We start from the raw sequence: 10,198 nt of genomic DNA, 5'->3' as shown, positions 1-10,198 counted from the left end.
AAAGAAACAACCTGCTTAAAGAAATAAATCACTTTACCCACACTTCTTATAAAAAATTGTGAAATCTTGTGGTAACAGAGTTAGAATTTCTCCTGTTGAGTTTTTGCTTCTGTTCTGGGTTCCATGACAGTGAGATTTCATCCTTTAAGACTTTTATGCGATTTTGTTTTGCATAAGCATATTTCACTTTATATTTTGTGAACCAAATTCAGGCTTGGTGAGCTATGTGTTGTTTCTTCTGAAGTAGCTGGGTTATTAACTCTCATGGAAATGAGTAGTAAAACTAGGTTTTTGTCTTTATCTCTCTGAATGTGATCTCTGCATTGAAGAAAATAAATAATGAAGTACAGGCACAAATAATAATGAAATCACGTAAGCAGTTCAAATTCTTTGAGTTATTCCTTGGACATTAAAAAGAATCTAAACTCTGATTTTGGTGGTTCAGGTTTTCACAGGGTTTTGCATCAATCTCATTACTGAAGCTTTGTGCACTTGCAGCAGAATTTGTATCTTAAAGGTTCTGAACAGAAATGCAGATACCAATTTTTCCAGGTACTTGCAAGTACGGTCTTATGATTCCCCAAAAGTCACCTTTTGTTACCTTTTGTACAGAGGATTTAACAAGAAAAATATCCTCTAGCAATAAAGCATCTCCTGTATTTCATGTAGATTTAGAAAAGCTAATAATTAAAAGAAAAATGTGTTTAATAATGTTACAGGCTGTAACCTTCAGAATTGTCCCTTCTGAAGAATTTCTCTCACTGCTTCAGTCCTGCTCCAGGTTAGGAAGGCTCCTTAAAACCAGTTACAGTTCCCAGAGGTGAGCAACCCCAGCACAGCCACAGTGTGCTCTTCTGCAGCCTCCAGCAGCTGCCTGGGCTGTTCACCCAGGAACCCATGGCCATCTACTGATACATCCTCTCCTCTGCTTCTCGGCCTGAAGGACTGAGTGCCCCACAAAGAAAAGGGAATGAGGTGGGGGGAGGAAGAGAATCATCTCCTGAGTACCCAGATCCTCAAGTCTGCACAGATGATCCCACATCTTTTGGGTATGGTGGCATGATCCTCACATACTGTTTTCATGTTGATCAAAGTCTGCAGTGCTGATGGATAGATCTCCTCCTTGTAACTTCCAGAATTCTGCAGTGCTCCCAAAATGTTTTACTGGAGAAAGTGGATGGAAATAAAGAACTATAGAAATAGTATTTCTAATAGTATTTAGCATAATTAAGTAATACAAGTAATCATTCTTGTTCATATTGAATACAACCCAAACATTTTAATTCACCTGAAGATACTGAAATTTCTTTTCGAACCAGAGCTCATAGTTTTCCTCCCTCAAAGCCTAGTCTGACTTTGGTGTGCTACACCCTCCTTAAAGCCAGACTGGGAAAGAATAAAAGTTGAAGGAATCTTCCAATTGGCCATGCATCATAATTACTTTTTGTACTGCCATCTTCTGTAATTAATACAAACTGAAAATGAAGTTGTGCACAATTCCTGCTGTGAGAGAGGAGAGCAGCAACTGATGTAATGCCTCCTGGAAGGATTACATTATGAGCAACTGATGTGAAAAGATGTCATAAATAATTTGGTTTTTGAGAAATAAAATGCTGTAGGATTCAGAGTAAAAATTTTTGTAGGTTTGGCTATTAACTATCTTCATACTCTCCTGCATTTTTACGTAACTGCCCTTCGAAAATGTCTTTTTACAGGTTTTGATGACATCACCATAAAAGCAGAGTTTCTTTGGGTTGAGACATAGAGAGCAGAGGGGTTAGAGGTGTGAGTGTGCCCTTGCTGTTTTTCTAATTCCTGAGGAAAAGGCAAGAGCACTACCCTTAGGCACTTCTTCTCTAACAATACCAAGCTGTCTGTTGTGTTTCACTGAGGAATAATTGCTTTGGGATGTTTCAAAACTAGTTTTTAAGTGAAGGATGCAAAATCGCTTCCTTCCAGAGGTGCAATGAATCTAGCTGACACTTTAATATGTTTATTAAAAGACATGTGAGGCAGATGAAGCAGTAATAAATATCCATGCAGAGAGAGATCATGCATATCTGTGGGATGCTATCTAGTTAAAAGCATCTTTGAAAAATAAGTGAAGATTCATAGGTTTCTCCAAAGTTTTATTTTTGATTTATTATTGAGACATTTTTGAAAATTATTATATTTGATAAAGTGTCACAAACTGAAGGGAAATACATACAAACCAATTTTATTTCTAACTTTAATCTCCAAATGTCTGGAAAAGTGCTTGGAGAAACATTTTATCCTGTCTGCCTTTCAGCAAAGTGTAATCTGTTTTAGGTTTGAGGAGTTTTGACCTAGTGCTGGTGCCTTCTCCATACCCCTTTCCTCAAGCAAATGAATTACTTTCCCCTGTGGGTAGAAAACAGTAAAAAGAGCAGAGGTTCAATTTATTTTTATAAGGCATTGTACATACAAAAGCTTAGGAAGCACAATAATTGTATCAAGGGAAAACGTTGTAAAGTGTAGCAGTATAAAATCAGAGGAGATATGGGGCCATAAACTAGGGAATGCTTTGGTAGGAGTAAAGGCACAGCGTGGGGCACAGCCTGTGAGGCTGTCAGCTAAACAGACTGGAGCAATCCAGAGCTGTAATTTTGAAAGAGATGATGTGTTAATAGGGGAGATGTATAATAGCATAAAAAGCAATCCTGTTTTTAGCTGGTGTGACAGCAGCAGTGAACCCTGTAATGGGAAAGAAGATCCTGGGTTATGGCTCAGGCTGGTCTGAGGTCTGAGAGCCATGGCATGGAGATCTGTGGGAGTGACTACAGCAGTGTGCACAGACACCACCATTAGCCCCATTAAGGGACTTAGGGATGATCAGGGTGATTTTGTAGCTGGTAGGAAGCCAACAGAGGTCTTTCAAGCGAGGAATATAGACCTGAAACTATATTGTTAGGTCGTGCAATAGTCCAGGCAGAAGGAAAAAGCATGTGCATGTGCACAACTGGGGACAGACGGAAGTGGTTTATTAGGAGGTAAGTTAGTGGGGAATCATGCAAGATGCAGCAACTAGGAGGGTAGAGACCATTTTCCAGGTGAGGGTGACTCCAGAATGGTAGGCTTTTCTTAAGATGTGGGAAGAAATTATTTAGAAAGGTGATAGATAAGGGTGTGATGGTGGGGATTTCTCTTGACAAATGTAACGTTCCTTTCTGAGTGCTGAACTCAGGCAAATGAACCCATCATAGCTCACAGTGAGCTTAGTGTGGGAGAGGGAACAGACTTACCTGAATAAGATTTCAAATTGGCTAGTGTCAGCAAGCGATAATGAGAAGTGCAGGTGATAGTAGATATCATGATAAGCAATCTGTCCAGATAGGAGATGAGGAAAAGACATTAAGACACAGACTAAATTTTCTGATTTACTTCAGCCACTTTTTACCATGCTAATGCAAATGAAATGGAGAATTAAACCCCCACTGTATGAAGCAGTCATTCTCAGAGAAGACCAAAATTTCCTGAGGGACAAAAGCAGATCTGAATATGGAAGTAGAATCATCCGTATGGACTTCAGAATAATAGGAAACCAACCATATTACTGTACAAATGAAGACAAATGGTGCACTTCTGTCTGGAGCATTGCATAGTGCCAGGAAGGCATGTTAGCTGGTGTAAATGTCCTTTGACTTGCCTGAGAAAAGTCTCACAGTGAAGTTCTTGTACCCAGAAGAGGATGTGTTGGGATGTGGTGCTACATCAAGAATCTGGAAGGATGTAAGAAGACTTCCTCTGTTGTCCTGCAGGTGCAGGATAATTTAGTTAGGATGTGGTGTTAACTCACTAGCCTCGTGGCTTGCTTGGACAGTGTGTTTTCACAGACCACTTTGTGGTGCTCTGCTGTATTTGACAGCAGCTAAAAATAGGTAAAAGCAGGTGAACTGGTCCCTCATCCCTTGATACAGGGGAGACCGGGTACACAGGCAAACTAAGTGTCAACATGCTTCTGCAGATAAAGCTCATGCAGCATTATCCAGATAATGCTGCAATTCCTCTATCAGCTGATAGCACCTGCTTCCACAGCAGAAGACCTCCCAGTGCCAGAAATCTTTGGTAGCATTCACTGAGCTTACTCACCCAGTTAAGCTTTTCCATCCTCTGCTAGTTGGACCATTTTGCTTACCTTTGGCAGTTCCATTCCTTCTTTTGCTTTGGAGAAGACTGCAAGCAGCCAAATCAAAAAGCGATTCCAACAGCGAAACAAGTGATTATAAGCTATATTGGAGCTGCAGATGGCAGACTTAGGTTCTCCACACTGCAGCTATAACTGCAGCAAAGAGCTGCCAATACTTTATGAAGTTGGTACCCACTGCAAAATGGGGAGATCTGGTGATGTGCTCTGCTTCTGTGGACCCTAATTTTTATTCTGCATTCACATGGCCCTTTGTACACAATGTGCATATTTGTCAAGTTCCATGGCAATTTCAAAATTGGATTTTCTTCTCAATTAAGGAGGCATATGTGCACTACCTTAAGTGAGTGAAAGCTGGCAGGAATTCAAAGATACTGTCACTTTTCCCTGGGGATTCTCTTTAAATGTTTGTCTTGGTGATCCAGGCTGTAGCAGCCGTTATCCAGGGAAGGGGCACTCCAGATGGGTTACCTCTGCAGACATCAGCAGTACAATTGGATTAGGTAAGGTGTCGGCACATCTGCTCATTTTACTAAACAGCTCCTGGCATTAAAGGACCCAGACATGTCCTAAAATGTTTTTCCTCACCATTAGACTCTGGTGCCGACTTGTGTTTCCAGGTGGAGAAGGCACTGTCACCTGCAGCCCCCAGCGTGGAGGTCAGCAGAGGTGCACAGAGCAGGGAGGACTCATCTGGCACAATCCCTGACGTTCAAAATCCACATGCATAGACTCTAGATCAAGAATGGCATCCAAAATATTTAACATCCCCTTTCACAAGGTGGGTGAATAACCCTCCTGTAAACAATTAACTGAGGATATTTTATTTAAGACACACAGGCCATTACTTCTTGTGCTTCTCTTCTGTAGCTTTTCTCTTACTTTCATAGTGTTTCTAAAAATGCTTAGGTTACAGAAAATCTACAGCTCTCCTTTAACAGAAAGTACATCTCTTAACACAGATGGTACTCCTGGTTACTGGATTGATTTTTTTCCCCACAAACCCTTCTTTCCCCCTGCTTCCCTTTTTTTTTGTGTCAGACTTACTGTAAGCTTTAGTGCTTTCTCTCTTTCTTGGGAACATATCTTTCTTCCTCCAGAAGGAAGATGTATCAGGGTGTCTAATTTATCTTTTATTCTACTAAACACTCTACCCACCTTTGCTACTCCCTTTTTCTCTTCCTAACCTCCATTTCTCTGTTAATTCTTTCTTCAACAGCTGATTTCAACTCTCTTTCAAACTAGCAAACAGACTTCTGTTTTTAATTCCTTACTGTCTAATCTCTTCTCCTTTATCCTCTTTCCTCTGTCCTTCATCAATGTCTAATGTCCTTCATTAGACATTAAGAGGAGGTCTAGAAACATGAGGGAGACCATTATGTCCTTTTAAAGTGCAAAGTAGTGTCCATATAATAATATTGAGGAGAACCACTGCAGAGTGTGAGATAATCATGGTGCTGGGAGCAAAGAGATATGAAAAAAGTAATCAACTACATTGATGACTTTGTAACATTAGTAATAAAATTGGAAGACAATGTGCTGATTTAGTCTCAGTATACATGGATTAATCCACTTACATCCAGACAGAGTGTGTCTGGCAGTTGGATATTAACTGTGTTCAGCAGGAATATTTGGATGAAGCAAGCAGACAACAAGAGGTGTTGGCATCCTCTCAGAACTACTTCCCGGATTGGTAAGAAGCCCATACAGATCTGGGAAAGGACTTTCTCCAGACTGACATTATCAGAGTGATTGAGCCAGAATGGGGAGAGATCACGAAAGATCTTTGCCCAGGGACAAAAGTAGGCAGGAAGTTAGTGGAAAAGGGCAAAGGTGGAATCTGCAAGGAAGCGCATGTGATGCTTGAACTGGGATGAGTTTTCATGAATGGTGCAGAGGAGATGGAAGATGAGTCCACATCTTATCACACGTCCTACTGAAATTATCACATATGTTTATGACATTTTTTCTGGACCATAAATATAAAATCAATCAGACTGGGATGCCAGTATGGTAAATGCATACAGTCTTAAAACCAAATATAAAATTAGACTAAACTTTGCACTGAAAGGAATGGTAATGGCCATATGAGACAGCAAGTTGTGACAGCAGTAGGGTTACTTGATGGATTCATGGCTATTTTTAATAGCCTTAGAAAAAGAACAGTATCGCATAAATGGCAGCAAAATACCACAAATGCTTGGCAAAGGACAGATCCATGGTATTTTTAGAGACAAAATTATTTTGCCAGCTGCATTTGGCATTAGAAAGGGCAATGGTAGCTGGACATCATCATTTTATGGTTCTTTCTCAAAAGAAAATTGAAGTAATTGAAATCCAAGCTTCTATCTGGAAACCTGAGGCTCTACCTTATAACTTCAAGAGAGGAGGAACATAAAATAAATTTTACAAAGCCAATTAATAGAATAATACTTAGTCAAAACTCCACCTAAGTGGGTTGCATTTTGTCTGTGAGCAGCCTCCTTGTGTCTCCTCTCACACAGCTCAAGGATACTTCTTCCTTACCCACTCATGGTGACAGCAGTGACTTTCTGACCCTCTGAGGCTCCAAACCAGCAGATATAGTGCTTCTCAGACTACTAAATGAAAGACCACCAGACTGAAAAGAATCCACAGACCGCCCTGTAGTATTGTTGCAATTGTAAACATTTCCAATCAAATGGAAACGATTTGCATTTGGAATGCCTAATCATTGCTTTTCTGCTAAGCCATTCTATTCACTTTCTTGCATGTACACCAATTTTGTTCTGGAGAGGTGGTTTTTGTAAGTCCACCCTCTGTTTTTACAAACAGATAAAGAAAAGTACACTGTGCTGCAAAGAAAATTTTTCTTGGGCTGATGGTTTCAATGCCCCTGCAATCAGGAAGGGGCATGTGCCTGTTGAATAGGAGCTCAAGTTGTGTCCTAAGCTCTACTTCAGAGAGACAAATGAAAGAGTCAAGATTCAGGTTTTTGTTCATGGTCTGAAGTCACTAGTCAAAACTCAAGAAATCAAGAAATAAGCCTCGGAAGCCATGAAAATTTTAAAAGAAGAGTGTTTGGTTGGCTTTTTAATCATAATTTAGACATACATACTCTATGTGAAGCAACCAGATTTTCCCAGTCTCCTGAAATTATGCAGAAAGATAAACTGACCTTTTGCTGATGCAGAAATTCCTGTCATTACACACACTGGCCTCATCTTTCACTTTGGTATCAAACTCCTGTTTTCACAAGAAGTCTGCCAGTTTACCATCAGCCTACCAGTTTACAGGTACTCAGCATTTCAGGCAACCAACCACCTTGAAATCCTGGATGACCAATTTGTGGAAGCCATCCCTGAGCCATCCTTCTTGCTGTGAGCACCAAACAGCTTCCTTAGCAGGTCTCACTGCCAGGTCCTCTCACAGAAAGTGGGCATTTGAGGCACACAAGGGACTTTTCCTCCAATACACAGTAAATGCTTGTGAGAGGGTTTGCAATTATTGTTTTACAGCTAAACTGGTTCCAACTCCTGCTAAAATCCATGGCATGCAATAGGAATTACAAGAATAATTGTGTTGTTCTTAGAATATAATAAATAATTATCCTTGATTGTCATTCTTCTGGGGTTGTGCACTATCTGCACCATTGAACAAGTTTGGTGTAACAATTCAATGTCTGCACAGTACATTTTGTATGTGCATATGTTTTCAGGTATTTCTGTTTACGTAAAGAATAGAAAGTCAAAGTAGCACTTAATCCATCTCTATATTAGCTCCTACCAACTAATTCCATGTTTTCCACCATTTTTGTTTTATTTTGTGCAACAGCCTGCACCATCTAGTTGCCTCTGGTTTTGTGGGCTGTTGATGCCACAGGTACTGTCAGTGCTGTGATGGATGTGAGCTATCTGTAGGCAAAGTGCGAGCATTGATTTGTGTGCAGATGAATGAGCTGTGCAGGGGGGCAGTTGCTGGCAGTGTGTCTGTAGATGGTGGAGAGACCTTCCTGCGACAGCTTTCACACTGCACAGCAGTGCAGATCCCACCCAGAGAAAACTCCTGGGCAGACCTGATTGCTGTCTTCTACCCCACGGTTAGTGGGGCAGTTCTTCTTCTTTTTTCCTCTTTGCCTCTTCATATGACCCACATTTGAGGTGAAAACAGCTAACGAATCTGCTACATCACATCAAGGTCCCAACATACAAAGTCTGAATACAAGGTCAAGTCTGTATGCACACACAAAAAACCCAAGCTCTCCTATCCTTTCTGGACATACTCCTGCTCAGGCTTTCCATCTCTCCTATCTTGAAATGCAGGGGTTTTGTGTAGGTTTTTACTTGCCAAGCTCTTCTATATTACTTTCAGGCTGACGTAGCCAATCCCTAATCAAAGGGCTCCCTTCAGCAGCCAAAGATGCAATTGTGCCCTGCAAGAACACCCTCTCTACAGTGAGGCTCTTATGGAGATGCATTTGCATTGTAGGTGTTCGTTAAGGACCATCAGATCTAGTGCACTCCAACATTCCATAATAAGTCCTTTTGGCAACAGTCCCCCTTTGTTTGCAGAGCACTACAGAGCAACATTCTTCTGTTGAAAGCCTTAGTGGGTTCTGGAATAGGGGCAATTGCTTAATCATTCTCTTATGATGGGCTTAGGAGGGGCTGATTCTCATGGGCTGGGCTGTCTGAGTTCCTGTGATCACTGTCTGTCGTTTATGTGTATTTGGGATAATCAGGTATCTCAGTGGTGCTACCTGGGACTCATTGCCTAACAAAACCCCAGGCTTCCTCACCATCCTGAAAACACTAAACTGTTAGCTCTCCTTCTAGCCCAGTGCTGAAGAAAGCCAGCTTCACTAGCAGAAGTACCCTGATGTAAGGAAGGAAGTGGTCTAACCTCAGATCTTGGACCTCTAGATAGCATGTATATTACCAATATTTGAATGCCTGTAGCTGTTCTTCTCCCCGTGTTTTGAAAATATCTTAGCAGGTCTTATGGTCTTGTATATCTCTCTATTCCCTAATGCCAAGCTGCTCCATGGTAAGACAACCTCTCTTGAGAGGTTTCTGAGAAACGCTTTAGTGTGGTAATAAGTGTTGCACGTACAAGAGATCCCTGAAGCTGTAAGGCCAGAGTTTTGGTCAATATTAAGAAGTTTGCAAAGTTGTATAGTCATGGAGTTAGCTAAGAAGAGAGGTTACCATACCCAGGCAGAACAGCCAGGCAATGCATCAAGAAAGGACTGTACTGGCCAGCTCAGAACACAGCAGAAGTTAGGTCTGAGTTCCTGCTCGCAAGCAGAACATCTCAAGACCAGCTTAACAAAACCCCATTAGAAGCCTCCAAGAGCAACAGAAAACCCTGCCTGTCTGTACACGCTGTCTATGGGAGCAAGCACTGTGTGTTGGAAATTGAACTGTCAGCTGCTCACAGAGACACTCTCTCGAAAGGCCTATTCATCACCAACTGACTGATGGTCTTGCCTTCAGAAAGACCTCAGAAAACCTTTCCTTGAAACCCAAAGGAGTGTGCTTGGCTTTTACTGGTCCAGGAAATCATGTTTATTTCCTGGAACGTTGTTGTATGTAATGGCCAGAATTTGCTGTTTTCACCGACTTTTCCTTGTTGTTCTTTGCTTTAGGTATAGTCAGCTGGACTCACATAGTTGTACATGTACAGCATGAACATATCGGCAAATGACCCTACAGTTCTTTTAGTCAATAGAAATCTAGTCAATAAAGTCAATATCATGATTCATTTCATCCTAAAGTAAAAGCTTACTTCTTATCAGATTAATTAGCCCCCTGCGTTAATTAGTTGCCACTGACTACACCGACTAGACCATCATTGACTCTAGTGGGACCATAGACAATTTGCAACAAGTGGACACATATGAATCCCATAGAGATTTCCTTATTTTCATCATAGTTTTTTACTGTTGACAGTAGTGAACCTCTATTTCACTTGCTTGCAATGCACACTGTCTCTTGTCTTTCCTTGACTTTCAAATCGTCTTCCCTTCACAGCAGTTTGGCCTCCTGCCTCCAG

The sequence above is a fragment of the Chiroxiphia lanceolata genome, chromosome 5, assembly GCF_009829145.1.
Source record: "Chiroxiphia lanceolata isolate bChiLan1 chromosome 5, bChiLan1.pri, whole genome shotgun sequence".
Lineage (NCBI taxonomy): Eukaryota > Metazoa > Chordata > Aves > Passeriformes > Pipridae > Chiroxiphia > Chiroxiphia lanceolata.
Note: the sequence above shows the minus strand (reverse complement) of the source record.